This window comes from Callithrix jacchus, chromosome 8, assembly GCF_049354715.1.
Source record: "Callithrix jacchus isolate 240 chromosome 8, calJac240_pri, whole genome shotgun sequence".
In the NCBI taxonomy this organism is placed as follows: Eukaryota; Metazoa; Chordata; class Mammalia; order Primates; family Cebidae; genus Callithrix; species Callithrix jacchus.
The window spans coordinates 15,186,770-15,200,742 of record NC_133509.1 but is presented as its reverse complement, the minus strand read 5'-3'; the positions used below and the strand labels follow the sequence as shown (position 1 = coordinate 15,200,742).

The 13,973-nt window shown below is 38.7% G+C and overlaps 1 protein-coding gene across 4 annotated transcripts in view; it reads right to left on the bottom strand.

Moving 5' to 3' along the window:
* Window positions 1–13,973, bottom strand: part of PIAS1 (protein inhibitor of activated STAT 1) — a 275,261-nt gene that overhangs the window by 106,726 nt on the left and 154,562 nt on the right. The window contains exon 1 of one of the 4 annotated variants that reach the window (XM_035259015.3): window positions 12,516–12,652. The exons of the other annotated variants lie outside the window; for them this stretch is intronic. The gene's annotated coding sequence lies outside the window, so the exon portion shown is untranslated. Of the gene's footprint in view, window positions 1–12,515; window positions 12,653–13,973 lie in introns of those variants that run through there. 4 annotated transcript variants of the gene reach the window in all.

The following is a 13,973-nucleotide window of genomic DNA, read 5'->3' as shown; positions in this document are numbered from 1 at the left end:
CTGTAATGCAAACACTTTGGAGGCCAAGGCAGGCGAATCACCTGAGGTCGGAGGTTCAAGACCAGCCTGACCAACATGGTGAAACCCTGTCTTACCAAAAAAAAAAAAAAGAATTAGGTACTTCTTGATAAACAACATAATTACTCTTGTTCACACATCCCACTGCAGCAGTTTACAGGATGAGTCATAAAGCAGACTCTACATTATGAGTCTTTATCTGGTATCAATTTATAACCATTTGTAAACCAGAATGAATTCTGAAAACAGACAAAATAGACATTTAACAATGTCATAATATTTCATTTATACTTTTGCTTTTTAGCCACAAAAGCAAATGAATAATCACAAATTCTGTAAATGTACATATTAAAGCCTGCACACAACAACGAAAGTATTTTATTATTTTCAAAGTCAGATTCTTCATTCAATAGGACTTACTTTTGGATGATTTCTAAATTTTCTCATTACAAACTGTTAATAAGCAGTTATTAGCAATTTGTCAACAATGCCTTGTTGAACCAGAAAACCTAGTTAAACAGTTTCTATTCAAAGCAGCAAATCAGGTTGGTTACATACTTCTCCATAATCTTGTTTCACCCAATTTCTCATCTTTTATTTATTTTGCAGCATAAAATAACTGGAAAATGACCTGTAGTGTCTACTCCTCTACTTAATTATCTTCTACCTCTCCAGGTCCATCTTATTGACTGCAGTCAGGTCCCACAAAATGATAAAATATTGCAATTATACTTAAATGTAGATTCCATTCTCCTTTAAACAAAGTATAAACACTGTTGAAATGGTGCACCATGGCTTCAATTTTTGATAAATCATCCCTATTTATATACTACCACATTTTATGAAACTTCTATCCATCAAAAAGCTCCTTCTGGACAATAACTTCAACATTAAAAATAACAAATCCAGCCAGGCGCAGAAGCTCACACCTGTAATCCCAGCACTTTGGGAGGCCAAGGTGGGCTTATCACCTGAAGTCAGGAGTTTGAGACCAGCCTGACCAACATAGAGAAACCTCATCTCTACTAAAAATACAGAATTAGCCAGGTGTTGTGGCACATGCCTGTAATCCCAGCTACTTGGGAGGCTGAGACAGGGGAATCACTTGAACCTAGAGGGCGGAGGTTGCAGTGAGCTGAGATAGTGCCATTGTACTCCAGCCTGGGTACCAAGTGAAACTTCATCTCAATAATAATAAATCATCATCATCATCATCCAACTCAAAATATTATAACAGTGGGGTACAATATTTTTCCTAAAAAGAAAAAGTTTAGGCCAGGTGTGGTGGTTCACACCTGTAATCCCAGCACTGTGGGAGGCTGAGGCAGGAGGATCACTTGAGCCCAGGAGTTTGAGACCAGCCTGGGTAACACAGCAAGACCTTGTCTCTCCTAAAAATAAAAAAATTCACCAGACTCATTGGTGGCACACACCTACAGACCCAGCCACTCAGGAGGCTGAAGCAGGAGGATCCCTTGAGGCTGTGGTAAGTTCTCATTACACCACTGAACTCCAGTCCAGGCAACAGAGTGAGACACTGTCTCAAAAGGAAAATATTTTTTTTAAGTTAAGGGTTTAGTTTAATTTTAAAATTTAGAGTTTAAAATTCTAACACATTGCCAAAGTTCTTATGCAGAGGTGAGAAAATATGGCTCTTATTTAAGAAAAAGGCTGCTTTGCACACAGATGTTCAATAAATGCTTTTTAAATAAATGCACAGGCCCTAAACGAATATATGTGGGAAGAGAAGATAGGAACAATGAACACAGAAATAAACTAGTCTTCAGAAACACACAATCATCGTAGTAATTCTCAAAAGTTACTGAATATCTAAACTATGCTGAGCAAATGTACAATACAATGGTACTGGCATATATAGAATCTGGACTCTGGCACTGACTTGGCCACTAATTCACCAAACTATAATCTCACAGGTTCTGTTTTCTCACTTCAAAAAAAGATGAGGGATTAACTAGAGGTTCTCAAAGTTTCCTTAAAATTTCAAAATTCTACATTCTAGCAGTATTAAATGAAATTTTCTTCTCATTCTTCCACTCTTCTGTAGTTGAAGAAATACAATCCATACAGTTAGTGAAGTCTTTCTATATTAGCAATGTTTTCAACCATAATTTCTAGAGTAATTTACATGGGTTGATAGAGTAAAAATGACAAAACCTAATATATATTAAAAACTTATCATATATCAGTAACATACTAATTATAGTAAACACGATTATCTTATGTAATCCTCACACGGACCCACAAGACAGAGTATTATTATTCTCATTGTATAGATAAGAAAACTGACATTACATCTAAAATCACACAGTACACGTGACGGACACAGGGCTCAAATCTGACCTGACTCCAGAGCTCATAACTACTAACTAACATAGTGTCTTCTCACAAGCTCAGCCAGGGCAGAGTATATGCTATAGGGAGATAGGGACAGAAAATGGGTGACAGGGGGCACTGAAGGACAGTTAAGAAATATACATGATATAGTGTGAACAGACAGTGGAATAAATGCATATCTGAGAGGCAGTAAAGATGTGACTGAAATAATACTTCAGGAAGCTACTGAAGTAACCACCAACAGGATGGTTGAAATAAGAAAAAAAGAAATAAGACTTCTAGCTAAAAGATATGGCAACAAGCAGGATTTATGTACATGTAAGGTAAGAAGGAACTGTACAGTGGAAATACAGGAGACAGAACCAAGAAATACTGCAAATAAAAACTATAGGCCATGTTCAATATTCTACAAACAGGTTGGCCTTTTAAAAATTAGTACTGTACTTGATCATGAGAACAATCATCATTCACTTTTCAATAAAATCTAGAATTTAAAAATATTAAGCAGGACTTTAAATTTTAAGTCTATTAAATTCTAAAAGATGATTATTCTTTCCTAACTGTCCCGTTGCCAAAAACAAATAAAACACCAGAAAAAAAAAAACCATTAAAAAATCTACAATTAGATGATCTAAGTTTCAGTTAAGACAAGAGGCAATGAAACAAACAGTATACTGTATCTGAGAGAAAGCTGAAAAACCTAAAAAAAGAAACATATATTAACAAAACAAAAAGTGAGAAGACTGCATCTTCTAAACCAAACAGTCTAAATTATAGCCTTCAGTCTGGGCTAAGAGTTCTAAGAGTTCACATCCTTTAAAGGCTGCCCACATTAGTGAAAAGCTCTATGAACTGAAAGTTCCCATTAACGTCCACCCAATGGTTCTAAAATTTCATCTTCTTGGTATTCCAGAATCGACTCTAAAATGTGTTAAAAGGACTTTTTTCCTTCAACTAGCTAGACCCCTTCCCACTCCTGATCATTCTCTTGAGTGTTCTGCAGTCCATAGTATTCAGAAGTGAATAAAATAATCTAGATACGGTGTGACTATACATATACAGCTCAAATACAGCAGTATTACTACTATCCCTCTTACTATGAACATGATATTTTTACCAATATAACCTAAAAAGGCATTCACGTTTTAGGTTTGTTTTATTTGGGCAAGAGGGGATGGGTGGTATATGCTGTTCTTTTGTTTCAGTAGGGAGGGGGCTCCAACCACATCATTCTGTGGCTCATGTTGACTAAAACCTCTATTCTATCTTTTTCACATAAAGGGCTCTAGTATTAAGTTAAACCACCTCATCCTCAAATATAATTTTTTGAAATTTAAAAGTAGAACTTAACATTTCATGCCATTAAACCTGTTTTTCAGCTCTTCATTCCAGCCTTTCAAACCGCTTCTCAAAAATTGTATCCTACACCCCTCTATTGTACAATTATCACAAAATGTGGTATATCATTGAATTTCCAGTTTATGTCCTTCCATAGACTTTGAGGTTTTCAAGGGCAAGCACTTACCTTCATGTTCCCACGTTAAGTATAGTTAACGACACCGAGTAAGTAAGTGCCCAAGAGATGATGATTATGAATTCCTCTTCCTTTTATCATCTTAACACTCCCTTTCCAGGTCTGCACCACATATAAAATCTGAGAATTTTGCCCTTAAATATTCACCCAAGTCATCCTTAAGAACTTGGAATATGAGTGTCAACTATCTAAGGCCCTGAGCATATCAAGAGATTCTCCTCCAGGTAACAATAAAATTTAAGGCTACAAATAAGATTATTCAACTATTTGCAATTAAGATGACTATATTCTCCTAGAATTCCCCATCTTTTTGCTTGTTTGTTTTGTCTTTTTGTTTTTGAGATGCAGTCTCGCTCTGCCAGCAGGCTGGAGTGCAGTGGTGTGATTTCGGCAACGTCCACCTCCCAGGTTCAAGCGATTTTCCTGCCTCAGCCCCTTCCTTCCCCCGACACAATAGCTGGGATTACAGGCACGTGCCACCATGCCCAGCAGATTTTTTGCATATTTAGTAGAGACAGGGTTTCACCATGTTAGCCAGGATGGTCTCAATCTCCTGACCTCATGATCCACCCACTTTGGCCTCCCAAAGTGCTGGGATTACAGGTGTGAGCCACCGCACCCAGCCTGATTCCCCAATCTTAAAGTAAAAACAAACGTTTTCCAGAGTGCTCAAGAAAATTAAGGCTGTCGTATTTCAGTCCTGATTTAAAAGTTTTAGACAGAAACAAGTTTTTTAAAAGAGCTACACAAATGTTCTAAAAGCCCTAGGAAGCTGGGTACGGTGGCTCACACCTGAAACCTCAACACTCTGGGAGGCCGAAGAGGACAGATCACTTGAGGTAAAGAGTTCAAGACCAACCCAGCTAACATGGTGAAATCCCATCTCCACTAAAAACACAAAAATTAGCTGGTCGTGGTGGTGGGCAACTGTAATCCCAGCTACTTGGGAGGCTGAGGCAGGAGAATTACTTGAACCCGGGGGGCCAAGGTTGCAAGTGAGTCGAGACTACACCACCGCATTCCAGCCTGGGTGACAGAGTGAAACTCAGTCTCAAAAAAAAACAGATTACAGCAAAAAGTTATTCAAGTCTTGCAATGAGAGCTTGCCTAAGTATTTTTTTTAATTCCATCAGAAGCCCATCAATGACAGCAACCCTTTATTTTCTACACAGAATGCAACACTGCCACTTGATTATTCTACTAGTTATAGATAAGAAACAATTTCACAACAAAAGCATCCTGTAGTCTTATGTAAAGTGAAACTGCTAACCTACCACAAAACTTACAGATCATTATGATTATTATCTTCAGAATAGATTATGATTAAAATTTACCTTTTATGATTTAAAGTAATATTTACAAAGTTACTACAGTAGCAAATGAAGTTTAAGAAAATGCTTTTATTTTCTTTCAAAAATTCCATTAATGTACATAAAAATACATTTTCAAGGTAAGGCTCATGAAAACATATTACACATTCCTCCTGAAATTTATGGAAGAGAAGGAAAATGACCTACTCATAAAACTCTGAGGCCACACCCCAAACAGACTATATTTTCTAGCATCCATTTTAACATATCCAGAACATTAACCAAAAAAAAAAAAAAAAAAAAAAAATGCTAAAGTTACAGATAAGGAACAATTTTTTTAAACCACAAAAATAGAAAAAAAGGTTTAGCTGTCTATAACTTACCCCGTGAAGAAGAAAAAAAAAAGTTTAACTGTCCATGTCTAAAGGACAATTCATAAACTAGCCAAAAGAAGAAAGAAATGATCTGTGGTTATGGTTTTTTAAAAAGAAGTTTTTTAATCCTTTGTGGTCATTAGAAAGTGATATAAAATATAAGTTTATCATAATCAGTCAAAAAGAACAATTACTGAAAACTCACTCCTAACACCATTCCTTGAAAATATAGCTAATCAAATTCCAGAGTATCTCTCCAAATACTCAATGCAGCCAATATTCTTAAAAGTTTGAAAGTTACTTCTTTTTTTTCTTGAGACAGAGTTTCACTGTTGTTACCCAAACTGGAGTGCAATGGCACGATCTCGGCTCACCGCAACCTCCGCCTTCTGGGTTCAGGCAATTCTCCTGCCTCAGCCTCCTGAGTAGCTGGGATTACAGGCACGCGCCACCATGCCCAGCTAATTTTTGTATTTTTAGTAAAGACGGGGTTTCACCTCGTTGACCAGGATGGTCTTGGTCTCTTGACCTCGTGATCCACCTGCCTCGGCCTCCCAGAGTGCTGGGATTAGAGGCGTGAGCCACCGCGCCCGGCCGAAAGTTATTTCTTAAAAGTTATTTTACTTCCTAAATCTAGAAGGCATGATTTTCCCCATTTGAGTTTCAAAAACAGAGAGAGGGGCCAGACATGGGGGCTCATGCCTATAATCCGAGCACTTTGGGAGGCCAAGACAGGAAGAACCCCTGAGCCCAGGAGTTTGAGACCAGCCTAGGGAACAAGGAAGACTCCATCTCTACAAAAAAAAAAACAAAAAACTTTTTTAATTAGTCAGGTACGGTGATGCATGCCTGTAGTCCCAGATACTCAGGAGGCTGCAGTGGAAAGGATGGCTTGAGCCCAGCAGATCAAACCTCCAGCCTGGGCAAAAGAGCATGACACTGTCTGAAAATTTAATTAATTAATTAATTAAAAAAGAAAAAAAAAGTAGAGATAAACTCTATGACAAAAGAAAAAGAATATTACTGAATCTTAAGTCTAAAGTAACCCTATTTTCACTCAGCTCAAACGTTTATTTCCAGCCTAACCCTGGTCTCCTAAACTCCAAATCCACATCTACTAAACACCTCTCCTTTATGTCCCAATAAGTCACCAACTCAACATATTCACACCTAACAAACACATCAGCTCTCTCCAAACCTTCCATCCACCTAACCACCTGTTAACACCAGAAGCTGCTACACCATCTTCTTGCTCACGTCCACATCTATTTACCAAGCCCTGTCAATCTTAACATCTTAAAATGTCTTAGTCCCTATTACCGCTCTAATCCAGAGTTTGCAAGAGACTTTTCTTCCTGCCTCCAATATTATCCTCTCCAAATTATTCTCCTCACTGTAGCCAGTGATCACGCTAATATAAATCTAATCATGTCACACTTGTGCTTAAATTCTTCCATGATCATCTACTACCCAACTCCTCAGCATGACAATTGTAACCAATCTCTTAACCAAGTCTCCATCTTCCAGGACTTTTGTATATATGCTGTTCTTTGAAGGAGCAGCTCTTCTCTCCACTCCAATCCCAACCTTTTTACTAGCTAATTCCAACTCACTCAGTTCTCAACTGAGATGTTACAACCTTTGGGATATTTTCCTCAAACCACTCCTAACATTAAAAATTTACCCTTTTATGTGCTCTGCTGCTTAACTCAGTGTACCACTCTTATGCTGTATGTAGAGAGGCCCTGTTTACTTGTCAGTTCTTGACCAAAATATATGCTCTGTCTATAGAGACTGTCTTGTTCATTGTCAATAAAAATGAGTAACAACGGTTTGGCATCTGTTAATTATGACAAACCATATTGGTAAAATGAGGACATTATATAAATGCGCCCAGTGCCTACCGAGCATACTAGCAACCAAACTCAGCAACTAGTGTTCAAACAATAATTTTTTAGTTTGAAGGGCTAAATTGAAGTTTATATTTAATCCTAAAAAGAATGCGAAGTTATAAAAACATTTTCAATTGCAGAAAATGTTGAGGGGAGGAATCTGACATCAAAAATCTATCTAATTGAAGAGTAAATAACTTGAAAGAGGATATAAGATACAAGAGACCAATTGAGAGGCTGTTTTATAAATTCCAAATTGATACTACAAGAGTCTAAAATAGTGAAGGTAACTAAGAAAAAAAGGAAGACATAACATTAAGAAGATTTGAAAAGACTTGGATGTGGAGGAAGTCTGTAGTTCAGATGGTTCAAACTAGGAAGTCTCTGAGCAGACTAACTCAGTCAGGTTTCCTGGTTAATGTTCTTACAGAATTCTGTGCTCTTCCTTTATAGCATTCAACACAGTTTCAGACTCACACAGCTTCAATGTAGAAAATTCTCCTAACAATCTGGCCCCAGCTTCCCAGAACTCACATTACTTTCTCACACAGACATCTGCATGTGGATCTAGTAGCTGTTCTGCAAATACACCTCAATGTTTTCTCTCCTCTTTACTTTTGCTCATGCTGTTCCCTCTGCTTCAAAGAACATCCCAGTAACCACCTTTTTTTTTTAAGACAGGGTCTCACTCTGTCACCCACACTGGAATGCACTAGCATGATGAAGGCTCCCTGCAGCCTTGACATCCCAGGCTCAAGCCGCCCTCCCACCTCAGCCTCCCGAGTAGCTGGGACTATAGATTCATGTCACCCTGACTCTGGCTAATTTTTGGTTTTTGTTTTTGTAGAGACAGGGTTTCACCATGTTGCCAGGCTGGTCTCAAACTCCTGGGCTCAAGTATTCAGCCCGACCTCAGCCTCCCAAAGTGCTGGGATTACAGGTGTGAGCCACTGTGCCTGGCCACCAACTTTCAAAACTCTCCCTTTTTAAGGCCCGGTTTGAAATAAGCTTAATCAGAAGTGACCACTTCCTTTTATGCATACAGTGTTAATTACTTGCATTTACATGGTTATTTGTTTTGTTGGTACTGCTTGCTATTATCGTTGCTTAACATTATTCTCCTCAAAAGAATGAAGCAAACTCCCTGGGAATGACCACCCAGTAGATAGAAGGGAGGTAAGGGTAGGGAAATGAAAAGAAGGTCATAACTCCAAGCACCAAGTACAGTAGAAGAGGAAACACCAGGGAACTTAATGAAAATAAGCCTCAGTGTCCACTCCCTCTCCCAAAAGATTCTGACACTGGGTTCTACAGACCCCTACAATTGTCCTCCCACCCAATCCCCATTCTACTTATGGGCAATAATCTCTCTAGAAAAGTGCTAATGAAAATACAATGTAAGCTGCAAGTGTGAGACACATATGTAATTTTAAATGTGCTACTAGCCACATTTTAAAAAGTAAAAAGTCCAGGCATGGTGGCTCATGCCTATAATCCCAACACTTTGAGAAGCTGAGCTAGGATGATCACTTGAGCCCAGGAGTTCAAGACCAGCCTGGCCAACATAGTGAGACCGCGTCTCTATTTCAAAAAATTGAAAGTAGGTGAAATTAATTTTAATGATATATTTTACTTAATCCAATAAACCCAAATTATCATTTCAACATGTAATCAATATCAATTATTAATATTTTCCATTCTTTTTTTTATACTATGTCTTCGAAATCCAGTATATGTTTCACACGTACAGCAAATCTCAGTTAGGACTAACCACATTTCACGTTCTCAACAGCCACACAGAACTAGTGGCACCAGTACTGGACAGTGCATCTCTAGAACATCCTGTCATTGACTGAATTAAAGTTTTAGTACCTGCCTTGGTCATTCAGGCTCCAACTTAACTCATCATCATCACTTTCCACCCTCAGCCACCCACTCCCCAGGCCACACCCTGGACCTTTCCGTCAGAACGTGCACCACCTTCAAAATCATTTAATTTTCCAGCTACAACCTCCTTTTGTTACTTGCTTCATTGCAAGAATTCAATTTCATAAAGATCACCAATTCACTGATTTTGTCATACCCTATCCATTAGCCCGTAAACATTCCTTTGCACAATTCCCTTGCTCCTCTGTGCCTGGCACATTCAACTAGTTCTCACTTGGTAGGAGAAAAGAATGCATGCACTCATGCAGGCGGATGTTACTTTACATCCACAGTCAATCTCAATGGGCAAAGGCATCTAACTAAACTTCCCAGTGAGCCAGCAATCAAACTTCCTACAATAACTCTTTCGTATCTTTTCCTTGCTCTTCCCACATCTCCTTCCTCCAAAAACTACCTTTAGGAAGCATAAATAGAACAAATGACTATTAAACTTTAACATACATTTAATATTGTTATTTGATATTCAAGAAAACATTTCCCAAAATAAAGTTTTTGCTAACTATTAAAACATATGCTCTCTATAAAAATTCAAATATGGAAAGGCACAAGAGAACCAAACTATTTTTCATATACTTACAGGAGTACTAGAAGTAATTTCACAAGAGCAAAAACCCTACTTCATTCCCAATGACATGTAAGCATTTAACACAGTATTTGGCATATAAATCAGCACTCACTTTTATTGATGGAATGACTGAATAAGAACCTTGCTTTAAGCAAATGTGATACCAAAGGCCAAACAAGCAAAAGGAAGAAAGAGGGGAGAGTAGGGGAGAACACTTATTTGTTTGCAAGATTTAACACAGAATACCTACAGCCCAGTAAAGGAATAATTCTTTTTATACATTTTACATTTTTTTAATCTATCTTAAAAAATAATGGACAAAAATATGTAAGATAAAATACAGATTTTAATGGTCTATGGTTCTGCCAAAAAGCTGGATTTTTCTCCTAACTCTGATGATTCAACTTCTTCGTGGGTGACAGTATGAACACATATAAATCAGAGCACTTTTCAAGACTTAACCCAGGCCAGGCTCATACCTATAGTCCCAGCACTTTGGGAGGCCAAGCCGGGGGGAATCACCTGAGACCAGGAGTTCGAAATCACTCTGGCCAACATGGCAAAACCCCTTCTCTACTAAAAATACAAAAATTAGCCAGGCGCGGTGGCAGGCGCCTGTGATCCCAGCTACTCAAGAGGCTGAGGCTGGAGAACCGCTTGAACCCAGGAGGCAGAGGTTGCAGTGAGCCTAGATCATGTCATTGTACTCCAGTCTGGGTGACAAGAGCAAAAACTCAAGTCTCAAAAACAAAAGGCTTAACCTGGTGTAGACCACTAGGGACTTAAGTCCCTTCTTCTTCCCTAGACATCATCAGGTGTAATTACTGGAATCTACAAGCATGTACATTTCCCACGCTCTGTCATCCAGGCTGGAGTACAAAGGCGCGATCACGGCTCACTACAGCCTCAACCTCCTGGCTCAAGCAATCCTCCCATCTCGCTGGGCCACAGGCATGCACCACAGACAGCTAATTTTTGTATTTTTTTTGTAACAGGTTTGCCATGTCACCCAGGCTGGACTCAAACTCCTGCTCTCAAGCAATCTGCTCACCTCAGCCTCCCAAAGTGCTGGGATTACAGGTGTGAGCCACCACATCCAGCCTATACATATTTTCAGGTCTCCAAAACTTTCCTCTTCACCTTCTCCTATGGAATCCTCCTCTTTGAAGAATGCTATAGTAAATTTGGGAATTTACAAGACTGCAAGATAAAATACTAGATGCAATGGTTTTAAGACAACCTTACAAATAAATAATATACAAAACTATTGCTTCACTAATAGTTTTTACCTGTAAAATAACCTATTGATACAAGTTACCGAGAAGAAATAGGGAAGAGAGGACAAGGTGCACAAAGGAAGGCCTCAAAGTTTTACAATGCTCTGTTAGGTTTGATGTTTGTTTTATTGCCTGTCTGTAAGTTACACATTTTTCTGTATGGTTATACACACTATGCTGTATATAATTTAATTTTAAAAAAACACCTAGCTTTCTCTTAGAAAATAACACAATTTCTACTACCACGCAAAACACATCTTAATTCAAGATAGGCAACTATTTAAGAATCATCATATATTAATATAGTTTGTATTACAAGCTTCGCAGAAAGTTTACAATGACCTCCAGTTAAATATGAAGTCACCATATACAAATATCTGCCATATTCCCCCCATAAAGAGAAACAAAATGATAGTGAGGGAAGAAAAAAGAAAAATTGAGGAAAAAAATAACCAACTAGAAATTTCAACAAACTTTTTGATAATGAATAGCAGACAATGCAGTGATAACTAAATCAGAAGAGGAATCTACAATCTACAACCTACACATGACTAGAGAGGGGAATACTAAAGAAAGACAAGCAAATCTATCCCTAAAGAAGACGGGAGCAAAGTACAAGGGGTCTGTTTGAAACCTGAACGCAAGATGGTTAGGCCCTCAGGTCTCCTCTAGCTAAATACCCAGGAAACAACTTCTCTACCATGCCTTGTAGCCTCTCATAACATAAGAGGCCAGAGGTTTACTGGAACAACTGAACCAGAGAAGCTCCAGACTCAGACCCAGTATGGAGCTAAGATCAAGGGTGAGGCACAAACCTAAACATAGGGAGATTAAGCAAAGTCTGCATACCCATACGTGGGACATCTTCATCCTGCCTTGTTCCCCAAACATTAGGAGTCAGGTGAGCAGCCTCAACAAGAGATTACACAATTCCTCTCTGAAAAAATGAATAGACCAAGACCTGTTCACACTTAGAAGAGCACTAATCTTATTCCTGGGACTATCTAAATTCAGAGGTGAAGACTAACGACAATTCTAAAATTCATGCTCTTTTCCCTAATTACAATTCAATTAGACATAAAATACCATTGTTTTTCAAAAGGTCTTCAACTTTTAAGATGTTACCTGATTTTGAAATCACGTATTAGAATAACTTCTGGGACAAAAATATTCCTTTTCCAGTCTTACTTTGACACGCTGGGGAAAGATATTTAAGGAACAGAGGCTGGAGTTTTTCACATACCACTCTAAAGAAATGTAGAACAAGGCCGGGTGTAGTGGCTCACGCCTGTAATCCAAGCACTTTGGAGGCCAAGGCGGGCGGATCACTTGAGGTCGGGAGTTCAAGACCAGCCTGACCAACATGGTGAAACCCCGTCTATAAAAAAAATAAATAAATAAAAGAAAAAGAAATGTAGAATGGAACTGAAAAGTATTCAGAGTCTTATAACTTCTAAGTCCTGTTTCATGTTTATCCCACAAAAGGGAAAGGAAGGAAACAAAATAGGTAGAATTGAAATCAATCACATATAATTTGGTAAGAGCTAAGCTCTGCTGGAGAGGCAATTATTGGCTAACATTAAGTAAGGGAATATCTGAGTGAATTTTTCATTTATTCATGTGATCCTTATATTTTACTAGAGAAAAAGCAATCAGGCAAGGAATGTTGGCTTACACCTGTAATCCCAGCACTTTGGGAGTCTGAGGCAGGCAGATCACCTAAGGTCAGCAGTTCAAGACCAGCCTGGCCTCTACTAAAAATACAAAAGTTAGCTGGGCACAGTGGCACCCATCTGTAATCCCAGATACTTGGGAGGTTGAAGCAAGAGAATCACTTGAACCCAGGAAGCAGAGGCTGTGGCGAGCCAAGATCCTGTCACTGCACTTGGGCCTGGCCAACAGAGGAAGACTCCAACTCAAAGAAAAAAAAGAAAGAAAAAGAAACTAGGGAGAAAAAAAAAAAAACCTTAAAAAAATAAAAAGTTATGTATTTTCCATACCTACTGATCAACACCTTTAATTCCAACATGTTTGGGAGGTTGAGGTGTGAGGATTATGTGAGTCTAAGGGTTTGAAAGCAGCCTGGGCAACACAGCAAGACCCTATCTCTTAAAAAAAAAAAATTTTTTTTTGAATCAGCAGAGCATGGTGGCATATACCTTAAGTCCCAGCTACTCAAGAGGCTGAGGCAGAAGGATCACTTGAGCCCAGCAGTTCGAGGCTGCAGTGAGCCATGATCATACCACTGCACTCCAGCCTGTGCAAGACAGCAAGACCCTGTCTCCAAAAAACAAAGTACTTTAAGTACATTCATTCAGTGCAATGCAAGCTACTATTGCTTGGAATTACTTACAGAGATGCAGGATTTAATTACATAGCTTCTGCTCAGCAAACTGCCTTGTAAGAGTATCACTAGAAGTAAACCTTTTTTTTTTTTTTTTTTTGAGACAAGGTCTCACTCTGTCACCCAGATGAAGTATAGTAGATCTCAGTTCACTGCTACCACCATCTCTCAGGATCAAGCAATCCTCCCACTTCAACTTTCTGAGCAGCTGGAACCACAGGTGTGCATCAACATGCCCGGCTAATCTTCTGTATTTTTGGCAGACACGTGATTTTGCCATGTTGTCCAGGCTGGTCTGAAACTCCTGAGCTCAAGCACTCCGCCTGCCTTGGCCTCCCAAAGCACTGGGATTATAGG